Consider the following 13,734-nt stretch of genomic DNA (forward strand, 5'->3'; position numbering starts at 1 on the left):
ACAGCCATACATCAACATCCTCGAGCTCATCATTCTACCATGATAGGGTAGAAAGTGAAAGCAGCGCAACGACCACCAGTTCGTGTAGTACAATTAGAAATAGAATACATATAAGGCGCTGTACAAAACAGTGCAACTTCCAATTGGAATCGCTCACGCAGTGTCCTAGTGGACAATAGAGCTTTAAATTAGGTTAAGTGATGGAAGAATAAAAAAAATCTTCGTTCTTTAAAACAATATTTAGGGTTTTGGTTCCCTTTTTAAGCATGTGGCTCCCATTTTCATCCTACGAAAAAAGGATTGAAGCGCTGTTTTTGTTTCTTATTTTTGTTAGAAGTGAGCACCCATGAAGATGAGCACGTGGATGTTGATGTGTGGGTGTTGGTTCTTCCTTTTTCCAGCCCGATTGGAGGTTCATTAGGGTTAATGTCAGCTGCTTTCAGGGGGAAGAGCAACTGACGAAAATGCCGAACCCATGACCATCTGCTTATGAAGCAAACGTGTGACGATGTTTGTTAGGTTTGAATAGTGTTAGATAACATTTGACTCATAAATAAAAAGAAAATCGCGTTAAGTACTGTTCCTTTGAATTCCACTAAGAATTTGCATCCTTTGACAGATACGTATTTCGACCTCAACTGTAAGGTCGTCTTCAGTGTCTTGTACTTGACTCGACTGAAGAGATCCATCGCATTCTACACGTTTTATACATCTTAGGTAAAAAACAATAGGTAACTTAATCTAGGTAGTTTTTTTTAACAAACAAAGTTCATATATCACAGGTACATTATGAGACGCACGCCATACGAGAGTGCTTAGGGGGTAATAATTTGAAAAGCCACGAACTTCCATTGCCTTGATCCTTATTCAACAGCGTGTTAGGTACCTGTTTGTATATCTCTAGACTCTTAGCAACGTCCAATTTCCGAGGTGAAGTTACATTTCGCAATATCCTCTGTAGTTACATGGTGACCCTCCTCAAAGACATGTTCAGCAACTTTCGACCTGAAATCGTATTCCAAACCTCTACTCACTGCCCTCTGCGCCTTTCCTAGCTCCGCCATATGTTCCCTAAATCTTACCTCCAAAGACCGTTTTGTTTGACCAACGTAGACCTTATCACAATGGGAGCAACTGATTTTGTAAACGCCAGCCTTGTTAAGGGTGTTAACCGGATCCTTTGTAGAGCCTAACGAAGTCTTCAACTGATTGCTTCTGCTAGAAAATTCTAAATCGATCCCGAAATTTCTGAGCCTATAACGTAAACTATTAGTGATGTGTTGATCGAAGGGGACTGATACTCGCTTCAAAGATTCTGAAATAGGGGTAAGAGTTGTTAGGGAACCTCGATATCGCAACCTCTCCTTTTTGTCGATGATGGCCTGAATTGTCCTCTCTTTGAATCCGTTGATTTTGGCTGTTTCGAATATATGAGTGAGTTACTTATTCTTCCCGTCATCGCTTAGAGGTAGAGTCTGCATTCGGTGAACCATGTGGTGAAAAGCTGCCATCTTATGTTGGAAAGAGTGATTCGACGAATATGGGATGACACGCATGGTATTGGTAGGTTTCCTGTAAATCTCGAATTCGAACGATGAACTGTCTTCCCTGTTAACTAATAGATCCAAAAATGGAAGTTTTCCCTCCTTTTCTTCCTCGTGAGTGAACCTGATATCCTTATGCACATTGTTGATGACCTCTAGAACCTTAGATAAAGCTTCCCGTTTGATCGCACTGAAAATATCGTCGACGTACCTCCACCATTTCTCCGGAAGTAAACCTTGCTCCTTTAGCTTGGTTTCTAAATTTGCCATGAAAAGCTCGCATAGAAATGGGGATAGGGGATTTCCCATGGGGGCACCTTTGGTCTGCTTGTAGAACTGTCCACGGAATTGGAAGTAATTCAGGCCAAACATGTCTAAAGGTCCAATCTGCAGAAGAGAGGCTCTCTTTGGTTTTCCTCTCTTTCGTTAATATCTCAGCTGTTTCTTTGTATTATGATTGTCTCCTTGCATTGAACGATGGTCAAAACAATCGTCTTTTGATTTGTACTGCAAAAATAGTTGAAAAGTGTGCCATTACATTGCAATAATTGAAAGAGAAATTGAGCAAAGAGAGCCTCTCAAATGCAGATAGGACCTATTGAAATGTTTGGCCTGAATTCTCATCCATGCACAGTCTAGCTAAACGTAAATAAGTCCTAACTTTTCTCTTCCAAGCTGCGTTTGGGGTAGTAACAAATCCTCGAGAAGATTAAGAGCATCCTTTACAGGGACACTTGGGAATAGTGCTGCGACGTCGAAAGAAACCATAATCTCGTCCTCCTCGATGGTTCCTGATTCCAACAACTTTTGGGTGAACTCCTGAGTGTTTTTGACCGAACTGGTGGGGAAGGGTTTTGGCATACTTTGGAACTCTTTGACTAACCATTTAGCCAATTTGTGGGTAGGGGATCCTTCAGCTGAAATAATCTCTCGCATCTCTTGACCGGGTTTGTGAATTTTAGGAAGACCTTTGATCCGCGGAAGAATGGGATTTGCTTCCTTCGAACGAGCTTCTCCGATGATGGGTTTACAGTCTTTCAGGGTATTGTCTTTGACTCATATCCACCCAGCGTCCTATTCATAGGACAGTATACATTTGAAGTGATTTTAATGAAAATCACATAATATTTCAACATACTGTCTTCGGATAAATTGTTCAGGAGATCCATATTTAGTACATCACATGGTGATATTTAGTGTTTTTTTTTGCTAAACTTCGTCCTTGAAGCTGCGTACTGCGATCGGAAGAAATAGATATCCTGAATAAGATAGAAGAGAAGAAACTCCTCTTAAACTGCTGATCGTCATTTCAGAAGTAACGAAGGACTAAACAGATTTTTTCGACTATCGGGCTGTAGCGAAATGCAAATATATTGTACTAGATATGATTGAATAGATGCGGCACTGTGTTTTATTGATATGAACTTAATGTTACTGAATTTAGGCAAATTCAAATGACAAAAGAATTTTACTCAAACAAGCATGTGAAATGTTTGAATAGAAAAGTTCCAATGTATTCTGGGATGATGAGCATTATATCAATGCTTAAAAGTTTTATTTACATATTTAAGGCATAAGTAAGGATGTTGTAGATAAAAATGGGAAAACTGCGAGCACTGTGGAGTTTCAGCTATAAGTAAAAAATATGACGTGATACCAACAGAGTGAAACTCGAAAGAATTTAAGTAAGAAGTGAGTTTCCTAAGTGGTTAAGGTGATAAGGTAAGTCGCATGATAAAGAAGGAAATATAGCAAGTTCGTCCTCAGAATGAGGTGAGAAAAATAGTAGAAGAAAAAGAGTAATCTGAGAGATATTCAAGAAATTGGAGCCCCTCAGAGGGTGAGCAAGTAAAGAAAGCAGTCTCTGAAAGAGTAAGCAGAGATAGAGAGTATTCTGAGAGAATAGGCAAAACAGTAAGTCCCCTCAGAGGCTATGTAAAAGAAGGTAAATCCATCAAGAGAGAAAATAAAGACAGAAACTCTAAAGAAAGAATAGAGCAGAAAATTCAGCTTTTCCAAGAGCATGAAGACATAGCCTTAGTTAAAAGTTATTTGAGAGGCTAAGTTGCACTCAAAATACTTTTTCGTAAAACTTCGAAACGAATATGTTTTGTTAAACCAGTTTTCGTAAATTGACAGCAGTGTGCGTATAATGTACGGTCCATCCGTAGCAGCATGTTGAAACAGTACGAATAGAGTTGTATCATATACGAAATCATGAATCCGACAGACGGTGAACTTGCTCGTTTGTAGATTTTAGCTCCAGTTTCGCCGAGAAAGAGAGTATTCTGAGAAAACGGCAAAAAAGGTAGGTCTCCAGAGAGCATAAGCAAAAAGCGAGTCCTCTACTCCTCTGATAGGCTAAGCACAAGTCCTCTGAAAGCTGATAGCGCTGAATCCCTTGAGAGGTTAGGAACAAAACCACACGGGAAAAAATTCGTTGCCGGATCCATGACTAAAATGTTATGAAATCATAAAACTTGTCGCTTCATGATATTGTAACTACAAGTCATGATATCGTGACGTTAACAACGATTATCATGAATAATAATAACTGATTCCATCAACAAAAGCCATGGCCGTCAAAAGCATTATGAAAAAAATAAGCTCGTTTTCATAAATTGAATACCATAAAGCTGAGTCATGGTAGCATGGCTCTGAGTCATAAAACTATGACGCTGAGTCATCTCAACCAGACGCTGAGTCGTATAAACATAACGCAGAGTCATAAAATCATGAATCACAACAAACGAAGGCGCCTTTTGTGAGCGGCAGTGTTTTCCGGTGAGATTTTTTTTGGTTTTTGAAAAAGTGTAGTGAATTGTTCTTACTTAAATAGTAGTAAACTATATAATTATTGAACTACATTCCAGAAGTTGAAAGTGGAAAAACTCCATATTCCGGCACAAAACTCCGGCCAGCTTCATCAGCAGCAGAATAATCAAGCTCATGCACAATTCCGGCACAAAATTTTGGCTAAATGCATGACGTAATCTATGGACCATTTTACGAGACGTTTTAGAACAACTGATCGCTCATTTTTTGAATGAAAATTTGACAGTATGGAGCCAGGTCATTTTGACAGATCTCACACGAGCAAGAAAAGGTCGGCAAACTGCAAGAAAATTGTTCGTCTCTTTCTTGCATGTGTGTGATCTGTCAAAATGACCTGGCTAATGTCAAACATTTCGAGGTTAGGTTTCGTGGTTTAATGAAGAATAGACTTGCGTGGTGTAATGAAGAATAGACTTTGTTTTTTTTGCAGCCAAACAAGACAAAAGAAATCTCAAAAAGTGCAGCCAAACGAGCAAAGCTCGTAAGGAGCAAGCAGTGAGACAAGACAGAAAACGTGATGCCGTGCGAAAAAGAGCCTGTATTGTTTACGCTCGAATCCACTTTCGAATGAATTTCGTGTGTATTGCCGTTTACGTTCAGGAACCTTGTTCATGATTTCAGAGTGCGTGCTTCACGATAACATGACCTTAAATGCCACTTTGCACCGATTAATCCGATAGTATAAATTACAAATGCTAGAATCATGCATACTGCTTATGTTTTTATAACATTAGGTAATAAATTTAGAACATGCTTTATGATAACATGACCAGTACTAACATTTTTCGCAAATCGATCCAGTACCATAAATGACAAATACTTGCACCATGAGTAATGCTCAAGCTTTCATAAATTTAGTTCATAGTTTGAGTACGTACTTCATGATAATATGAACCAACTTACCAAATTTCGCTAATAAAACTGGAACCATAAATGTCAACTACTAGTTCTATGAATACCGCTTCTGGTTTTATGAATCTAGTTAATAGTTCTGGTATTCATGGTCATGATATCATGACTTAACTTACAAATTTCTGTCAATAAATATGAAAAACGTAACGCCAAGGTGACGTTACAGCAACATCAGTCATGACAGTATGACCTTTTTTTGTGGTGTATATTTATAACATGAAACACACACTTTACGCGAAATCATGACTCATTTAGCAGGTTTCCAGCAGCGGATTTTTTCCCGTGCAGTATACTGAATGGGATAGAAAATAGTGATTCCACCTAGAGGGTTAGCTAAGAAAGGGCGTATTCTGAGAGTATAAGCATAAACAAGTAAGTCCCTCTCAAGTAACGTCTTTGAGCCATGTAGATTTGAGGAGATTATACTCTCCCTCATAAAGCGAAATTAAAATTTTCTTGGTTTTATGAATGTTCATAAAACATTTTGAAAATTAATTGTTCGTTAAATTGATGCTTGGGCTGAGAGAGTGAGCAGAAACTGCGTGTTCAATCAGAGTTTGGAGTTTTATCGCGAGTCACTGAGTGGTCTATACTCGGCTTGTGCTACACTCGACGAGTGTATCTAATCATGAAGCAACGTGCTCGGGAACGCTTTCCGAAATGTTATTCATTCTCTTACCCGTTCCGATACGAGAGCGCAATCGAGAAAGACAATGCTCGGCGACGCTAATGAAAGCTATACATTCATTCAACAAAAACACTTATTTCATTGTCATAGCACTTGATTATTAGGGCACAACAACCTGCAACATCATAAATTCAATTGAATTAAATAGTATGGTCAATAATGATAAAAATAATGCATATTCACAATTTTTGCAAAACAACGATGAGAGAACAAAAGAAAGTGTTACACTTAGGGATGCCCGCTCATCGCCGCAGCTTGTCTATATTGGAATATATTCTTTGTATTCCTTCGTGAACCATAAGATTTGACGAGAGAACAAACGTTTTGTAATTCAAACACAACCAACAAACGAGAAAAAAAAACTGTTGAGTGGTTCACTTATCACTTCGTTTTCCAAACATTCAGTTCAATGAGAAAGTAAACAAAACAATGAGTCAGGGAGAGGGTAATGTCTTAAAGAGAGTGCTCTGAAAAAAAAAACCGAGGGGAAAAGTAAGCTCCTAAGAGCATAAGCAATAAGTGAATTATCTGAGACGGTAAAAAAAAACAGTCGCCTGAGACGATAAGCAAAGAAAAAGTTCCGTGAGAGGATAAGATGAGATAGAGAGTGTTCTGGAAGAGTAGATAAGAAATACGAGTTCCTTGAGAGGGTAAGTAAGAAGTGAGTTCTTTATTTTAAGAGGTTGAGAGCTGAAAAAAATAATGAGTCCGCGGTTAAAAATAAGTAATGATAAAATAAGCTGTGCAGAGAATTGTTCTGAAAAAGTAAGCAAGAAAAGAGCCCCGATCTTTCGCTTCCAGAGATTTAGCGTATAAAGATTGACAAAAAAGTGATATAAGAGAGTAGGCAGAAAATACGAATGCCTGAGGGAATGTGCAAAAATGACCCTTTATAAGGTAAGGTGAAACAAAGAACATGTCATATATGTGCGTAATCCCGGGTAGAGGTAAAATACTGACGATCAAAACATGATATTGGCTTGATTGATATAAGAGATAAAAGATCTGAAAATAATATCTGAAAAATGTTCCTGGAACATCTGAACAATATCAAAATTTGATATTTCAAGATCATACGAATAGCTCGCTGCTATTGGCTAGATCTTACAAAATCTAAATATGATTTGATAATGATGTTCCAGGAGTAATTTTTTTATTTTATTTTTAGATCTTTTATCTCTTATGTCAATCAACCCCATATCACTTTTTGATCTCCATATCAAAATATGCTATTATTGAGTTCTTTTCCTCTACTCGGGATCCAAAAACAGGTGTCAAACAAGAGAGTCAGCAAGAGTGAAAACAGTTTCAGCAATTCATCCATGATGTTCAGAGAGCTCTGCTGGGATTTCTTCGTGGGGTTTTACTGTTTTTTTTTTTCAGGAACATCTGCACAGCTTTTTTATGAATTCCTTTCAGGATTCCTTCATTCCTCCTGGAGTTTTTTATAGATTTTTTAAGGGATTGCTTCAGAGATTTATTTTGGGATTCTTTCCAGGAAACTCATTCGTGATTATTTCAGGGGTATTTTCCGGAAGTCTATGAAGGAATTCTCCCGGGATTCCTTTTTCAATGCTGGGTTTTCTCGCCACATGCTATTGGAGTTTTATCCCTGGGTATCTTTAGCAATTCTGTTCGGGTTCCTCCCAGGATTACTACTTTGGTTCTCCCGGAATTCCTTTTGAGATTCTTTCTTGGATTTCTCCCAGGATTCAATCCGACATTCTTTCGAGGATGAATACTTGAGAATCCGTGCCGGATCCTTTCAGGACTTTTGCAGAAATTCCCCGTGGTTTCTCGATCAATTCTTAAAGGGTTTCCTTTATGGCATACACCCCGGTTTATTTTTATTTCTTTTGAAAATCTTTGAATAATTAGTTCAAAAACTGCTCCTGAGATTTCTTAATGGATTTTTCAGAGACTCTTTTAGGGATTCTTTCTGGGAAACTTTTCGGAATTTCTACCAGCGTTTCTCCTGAGGTTTCCCTAGAGGTTTCTTCAAAGATTCTTTCCTCACGAGATTCAGTTAAGGATTTTCTCGGGAATTTCTCCTGAATTGATTTAGGAACATTTTTCAGCAATCCCTTTTTTAAATCTTCCAGGACTCCTACAGCGGTTCGTCCCATGATTCCAACGGGATATTCTTCCGAGATTCTATTATAGAATGCTTCAGTAATCTTTCGGGATAGATTCCTTTCGTGATTTCTCCCTAGATACTTCAAGGTCTGGACTTAAACCAGTAGTTGCCCAAGGTAGAGATCTTTCACGCTGGCCCAGAGTTAGCATTGGCATTAGCATTAAGCGAGTGGCACGAATTCGTAGGAGGTACAGTCCTAGACCGCTGCACACTGGGGCAGAACTGAAAATACATGGAAAAAACCTCTAGCTCGTCGAGATGTCGAGATACTCATTTGGTGTCTTCAGAGAAAATATTTCTATGAACATGGTCGATATTCTGAGCAGTAGTCAATTTTTCTTACGTTATTCGCATAAAAGTCCTATAAGTCATTTTGGCCAAATTATATTTTAGCGATATGGTGTCTTCGGCAAAGTTGTTCGGCTATTAATGCTAACAAAGTTTGCTGAAGACGTTAAATTTCCAAAGCCTACTATTCTTGAGATATTAACCGATTTATAAAATACCTACCTAAAATCGAAAATTTTCATTATAATACGTTTTTAAACAAATTTTATGTCCGTTTTCGAGTTATAATAATGAAAAATAGTAAAATAAACATATATTGAGGAAATTAGTTGGAAAAATAAAATATGCATTGATTTTATATAGAAAATTCCCAAAAATCACGCAAAATGTATATAGGACGTTCTTGCAGTCGGGCAAGTTCGGGCAAGTGTTTTTATCGGCAATCACCTAAAAAATACATTAGCTTTCATGTAAAAAATTTCCACAGACATGATATTTAATGATTTTTTCTAAATTGAGTTCAAAGTTTTCTGTTTTGGGTAAATTAGTACAAAATTTATGTCCATAAAATACTACGTTTAATGATGCCAAGTGAACCATGAAAAGCATAAATATAATCTAGTCATATATTTAGTTGTTTCTAATCTCCAAACAAATTGTAAAACACAAAAATGTCCCAAATGCCGCCAATAAAAGCATGTCTTGATTTTATCATTCGTGAATGATTTGTTCAAACGTAATTGTGTATTTGCGTGATAATTCAACGACTGTTTTACAACACATCCAGATTTTGTAGAGATCAAGACATATGTTTGCTTCCTGTGATGGCCACTAATTTGAAAGACAGCTAAATAATAGAGGAATCAAATAACAAAGAATAGTTATTTACTGGTACATTTCTGATGAATTGTTATCAATTTCCATTAGTACGCAAAATATTTAAATATTTAGTACGTACGACTAGGTTAAAATAACTAAAAAGCTTTTCTACATTTTTTTACCCACATGCTTTTGAGTTTTTAGATCATTGAATACATTAATTTATGCTTATAACTCTCCACATTTTTTTATATCTATTAAATTTGATAATAAACATACATTAAAAAATATTCATGATGTGTGACTATATGACGCATTGATGAATGATAAAACCAAAGCATGCTTTCACTGGCGTTTGAGACATTTTTGTGTTTTACAATTTGTTTGGAGTTTCGAAACAACTAAATCTATGACTAGATTGTATTTATACTTTTTATGGTTCACTTGGCATCTTTAAACGTAGTATTTTATGGACATAAATTTTGTACTAATTTACCCAAAACAGTAAACTTTGAACTCAATTTAGAAAAAATCATTAAATATCATGTCTGTGGAAATTTTTTACATGAAAGCTAATGTATTTTTTAGGTGATTGCCGATGAAAACACTTGCCCGAACTTGCCCGACTGCAAGAACATCCTATATACATTTTCCCTGATTTTTGGGAACTTTCTATATAAAATCAATGCATATTTTATTTTTTCCAACTAATTTCCTCGATATATGTTTTATTTTACCATTTTTCATTATTATAACTCGAAAACGGACATTAAATTTGTTTAAAAACGTATTATAATGAAAATTTTCGATTTTAGGTAGGTATTTTATAAATCGGTTAATATCTCAAGAATAGTAGGCTTTGGAAATTTGACGTCTTCAGCAAACTTTGTCAGCATTAATAGCCGAACAACTTTGCCGAAGACACCATATCGCTGAAATGTAATTTGGCCAAAATGACTTATAGGACTTTTATGCGAATAACGTAAAAAAAATTGACAACTGCTCAGAATATCGACCATGTTCATAGAAATATTTTCTCTGAAGACACCAAATGAGTATCTAGACATCTCGACGAGCTAGAGGTTTTTTCCGTGTATTTTCAATCCTGCCCCAGTGTGCGCTGTTATGAGGGTTGCCTCCTTCCCGTCTGAACCATAGCACAAAGATTTGGGACTAATCTCTGACTCTTAGACAGGACTGACGCAATCCTCCAAAGGTCGAGAACTGTTCTGACCACGTCCTTGCGACTGCTGAGGGATGAGAAAGGATGGTTAGTTGGACACCTAAGAAAGATGTAGACAGCTCAACGATCTCTCAGGCCTACGTATCCCGAGAATTTGGGTGTAAATTCCAAAGGATATGTTTGGTAAACGTTCAGACGCATAAAATATTATTTGGTTATGTTAAGACTGCTGCCTTCATAATTCATCTGATATGTTTTTTCCATTCCAGTGGAAGAATTGCGCTAAAAAGAAAAAGAGAAATAATGCTCTAAAGCTAAAATCAGTATAATGATGAGCATTTAAATAACAAGGGTTCAGAAATTACGAGATAACTATAAAAATGAATGCGTCAGCTTAGCAGGTGATAAAAACAATCTTGTTCTTGAAAGAATTCAATTTGTATGTTTAATTTCACTAGTAAGCGGCAAGCATCTTACCCACATTTCCCCACCCTGATCTGGTCGTCAACTCGACCCAGCAAGAAACGATGGCAATGGTCGATTTCCCTTGGGACATAACCACAACCACACCGTTAGTTGTTCCTACCAATCGACCAGGAAAGTGCTTTCGATAACATCTCGTTCGTACCTACCTATTCTACTATACTCTGCTGCAAACGGCGCGTGTCACCGATAAGGGTCCGATATTTCTTTCCGGATTCGGAAAAATACACCTTCACATTGTTGAGCGACCAGGCAGTGGTCAAATCCATCCGCACCCAGAACCAGAGCCATTGTAAGTGACACTGACACACAGTAGTTCAAATGGTTGCGTTTGACAGAGCACTTATTGGGGCGAAATCAGCCTTTTCCGTGCTTTGAATCGAATGTTCCTTCACAGATCCTCTCGAGGAAAACAGGAATCCCTCGAAAACGCTGCTATGTATAGAAATAACGGTTCACCGGAGTCAAGCTCGTTGTAAAGGCGATGGCAATTATGGTAATCATCACCCCACTGCATTTGCATGCACTTTGCATTGGAAACGCATACAGCCAGTAGTGCAACCGCTCGTCAATTGGTCAGCCTACGCAAGTCAAGTACGCTCCAGCTTGTTGGCTCTTTTCCTACCTACATTTGAAGTCCGGGCGGGACGGAACGTTTACGCAGAACGAAGATTATGGCTTTTCCGTAGGTAGCCGGGTGCCGATGAATGGAGCTCGGTGAATTGATGAAAGATAACGACTTCTCAACCACCGCACCGACCCGGTGTGCATTGCGTTTGCAACATTCAGATGAGTACAGCAAATTATAATCTTGGAAATGGGCGTAAGACCCCCGTCGTTGACTACTTAATATCGAAAAGCTCTATGAAAGCACCTTTTATTCGACGGAGAACATCTTCTCGTGAAGCGTGCTAAGCTGGTGAAATACATTTCAAAGGTGGGGAGAAAATCGTTCCTTTTGAAATAACAGGATGCAACATAAGCAATTTGGAGATGTGTTGCTTGTGGTGCAGAAGTTTGCAACCTGTTACACGTAGTGCATCTGTTTTAGATCTAGGTCGGCAGAAGCTGCTACTTTGGCCTCATAGAAAGCCACAACTATATCCTGCAAATAGGCTTAAGTCATTGTAAAATACCAACAAACGAACACATCAACTAAGTCTGTAAATTATTGAAATATTTAGTGTATGACATGAGTACAGCAAAGGATAACAACAAGCCAATTTCCACACAGGGGGAAATTAAGGATGCTATACTGCAGCTCAAGAAAAATAAGTAAGTTGGCAGATGATTTCGGAGCAGAACTCATCCAGATGGGTCCGGAAAAGTTCGCTTAAGGACTGATAAGGAGGTTTCTCTTAAGAAATCTTAGGTATAATTTATAAACTTTGGAAGATTTTTTTTGAAGATTCGATAAACAAAAATCATTAAAAAATGTCTTGAGGCATTTTTGAATAAAAAAAACGAGAGGAAGTTTCTGAAGAAAATTTGAATTTCTGATTTTCCAAAGGAATCACTTGAGAAATTCCCAAATAAATCCATGGAAAATTTTACGAAAGAATCCCCAGTAAAAATTCTGGAAGAACCCAAGGAAGAATTAATGAGGAAATCCATAGATGGTTTTCTAGGGTTATCATTGGAGATATTGCTGAAGGAATATTCAGAGGATTTTTTTTAAAGAATACCGGACAGTATTTCTGAAGGAACCCTATAAGAGTTTTTGAAAGTTTTGAGTTTTATGAAGAAATCTTTTAGGGAATTTTGAAAGGAGTTCATAAAACAATGGATAGTAATCCATACAAAACTTTCTAAAGGAATCATTGGGAAAATTTTTGGTGGAATCCCTAAATTCTTAATAATTGGAAGTTTTCTTTAATCAATCCCTGGAATAGGGTAATTTTCCAATTGTTGCACGGCAAAAAACTCGCCTATCGTTGCACACTCCATATTATTCTTATGAGGTGTGCAACAATTGGCGAATTTTTAGCCGTGCAACAATTAGAAAATTATCCTAATTTTTGGAGAAAACTTTGGAAAAAAAATCAAAGAATCCCTAGAATATGTTCTTGCGGCATTTCTGAAAAAAAAAAACCCAGATTGATCCACCTAGTGGTGATAGTGCCTTTCTCGTCGAATATGTACTCAACATTTTTTTTCCGTCGCCATAGGCCGAAGTGTTCCTGAATCCTGAGAATACTCTAGAACCGAATAATTCTCATTTTCATCTTTTGTCACAGTGCTCTTTGACTCGTCAATGGGAGTGGAGTTGATAAATAATAAATGTATTTGATGAAAAAATTCTCAAACAATAAGGCAAGAAATTTTCCGAAAGACTCTAATTTCACCTTAGGGAAGATTAAAAAATTACGTCCATCGTTTTTCGGGATTTCAGTACCCCCCCTCCCCCCTCTATCACGCAATTTCCCTATACCCAATACACGTACTGTCACACTTTTCTAGACCCCCCACCCCAAAATGTTGGACGTAATTTTTGAACGTTCCCTTAAAATTGAAAAAAATATTGGTTTAAAATTTCCAAGGGGGGGCCCCTCTGGAGTAAAGAGAAAATCGAAATTTTTGTCAGCCTTATTAAGAAAAGCAAGAATTTTATCAAAGCCATAATCGAATTTGGAAACTTATTGATGGCTCATATTCCGACGCTATGTTAAACGTATAGGCAGAGCTGAAAAATATCAAACCTCTCAGTTGATTGCTTGACCACCTTCACATACACTGGATGCTGATCATTATCAAGACATTTCGGCAAATTTTTTTTTGCACAATTTATCCTATATTTTATTATCATTAGTTATAAAATTCATGTAAAATTTGACAAAAAAAAAAT

Source organism: Aedes albopictus, chromosome 3 (genome assembly GCF_035046485.1).
Source record: "Aedes albopictus strain Foshan chromosome 3, AalbF5, whole genome shotgun sequence".
Taxonomy (NCBI): Eukaryota; Metazoa; Arthropoda; class Insecta; order Diptera; family Culicidae; genus Aedes; species Aedes albopictus.